This window comes from Callospermophilus lateralis, chromosome 5, assembly GCF_048772815.1.
Source record: "Callospermophilus lateralis isolate mCalLat2 chromosome 5, mCalLat2.hap1, whole genome shotgun sequence".
NCBI lineage: Eukaryota > Metazoa > Chordata > Mammalia > Rodentia > Sciuridae > Callospermophilus > Callospermophilus lateralis.
The window spans coordinates 95626097-95627747 of NC_135309.1; the positions used below are offsets into that span (position 1 = coordinate 95626097).

A 1651-nucleotide genomic window follows, 5' to 3' on the forward strand; every position below is an offset into this window, starting at 1 on the left:
ATTAAGGCGAAGATTAAAAAAATTTGCATTACATAATTTACACAAAAGCAAAGCTGTCACCTCCCCTGTATGGACTCGGGTAAGGACTGGGCCATCCTCCAGAGGAGGACTGGGGCGGCTTTTGGGAGGACGAGGGACTTCCTGTAACAATGCAACTCACTATATTTGGAATGACTATTTAAAAAAAACAACAATGTACAATTAAAGTCCTCGGCCATATTGTAGAACTTTGGAGATGCTCGCTCCAACCGACTGCTGTCACCTTCACCGTTCCAGTTTTTAAATACTGAGTCAAAAGCGCCAAAACAAAAAACAAAAACAAAAAGGAAAAAAAAAAAAAAAACAAATAAAGCCATGACAATCTCATCTCGTTTTCTGCGCATAGTTAGGTTTTGTCAAGAAAGGGTGTAACGCAGCTAAGTAACAGTCCGCCTAGAAACATTTACGGTGGACAATGGAGGGGCCAGATTCGTCGTACTCCTGCTTGCTGACCCACATCTGCAGGAAGGTGGACAGAGAGGCCAGGATGGAGCCGCCAATCCACACAGAGTACTTGTGCTCAGGGGGAAGCAATGATCTTGATCTTCCTTGTGTTGGGTGCCAGGGCTGCGATCTCCTTCTGCATCCTGTCAGCAATGCCTGAGTACATGGTGGTGCCACCAGACAGCTCTGCGTTGGCATAGAGGTCCTTGCGAATGTCAACGTCACACTTCATGATGGAATTGAAAGTAGTTTCAAGGATGCCACAGGATTCCATGCCCAGGAAAGAAGGCTGGAAGAGTGCCTCAGGGCAGCGGAATCGCTCATTGCCAGTGGTGATCACCTGACCATCAGGCAGCTCCTAGCTCTTCTCCAGGGAGGAGCTAGAGGCTGCAGTGGCCATCTCCTGCTCGAAGTCCAGGGCAACGTAGCACAGCTTCTCCTTGATGTCACGCACGATTTCCCGCTCGGCTGTGGTGGTGAAGCTGTAGCCACGCTCAGTCAGGATCTTCATGAGGTAGTCTGTCAGGTCCCGGCCAGCCAGGTCCAGACGCAGGATGGCGTGGGGAAGGGCATACCCCTCGTAGATGGGCACTGTGTGGGTGACCCCATCACCGGAGTCCACCACAATGCCAGTGGTACGGCCAGAGGCATACAGGGACAGCACAGCCTGGATGGCCACATACATGGCTGGGGTGTTGAAGGTCTCAAACATGATCTGGGTCATCTTCTCACGGTTGGCCTTGGGGTTCAGGGGAGCCTCAGTCAGCAGCACAGGGTGCTCCTCAGGAGCCACAGGCAGCTCGTTGTAGAAGGTGTGGTGCCAAATCTTCTCCATGTCGTCCCAGTTGGTGACAATGCCATGCTCAATGGGGTACTTCAGGGTCAGGATGCCTCTCTTGCTCTGGGCCTCGTCACCACACATTTAACAGCAATTAGTGATTGACACAGACACCGTAAGACCTGAGAAAAATCTTTATATAGAACTGAGTCATAATTCATTTGGATATAATCTTAAAATCACAGACATCAAAAACAAAATCATGAAAACGGAATTGTAATAAACTAAAATGGAAGCACAGGAAAGGAAACTATCAAAAAGATACAGAGACAACCTACGGAATGGGAGAAAAGATTTGCAAACTATACATCCTCAAAAAGAGTTAATATT

General features: G+C 48.5%; 1 pseudogene; it reads right to left on the reverse strand.

Moving 5' to 3' along the window:
- Window positions 1–399: 399 nt before the first annotated feature.
- Window positions 400–1405, reverse strand: LOC143400467 (actin, cytoplasmic 2 pseudogene; annotated as a pseudogene).
- Between the last annotated feature and the right edge of the window lie 246 nt (window positions 1406–1651).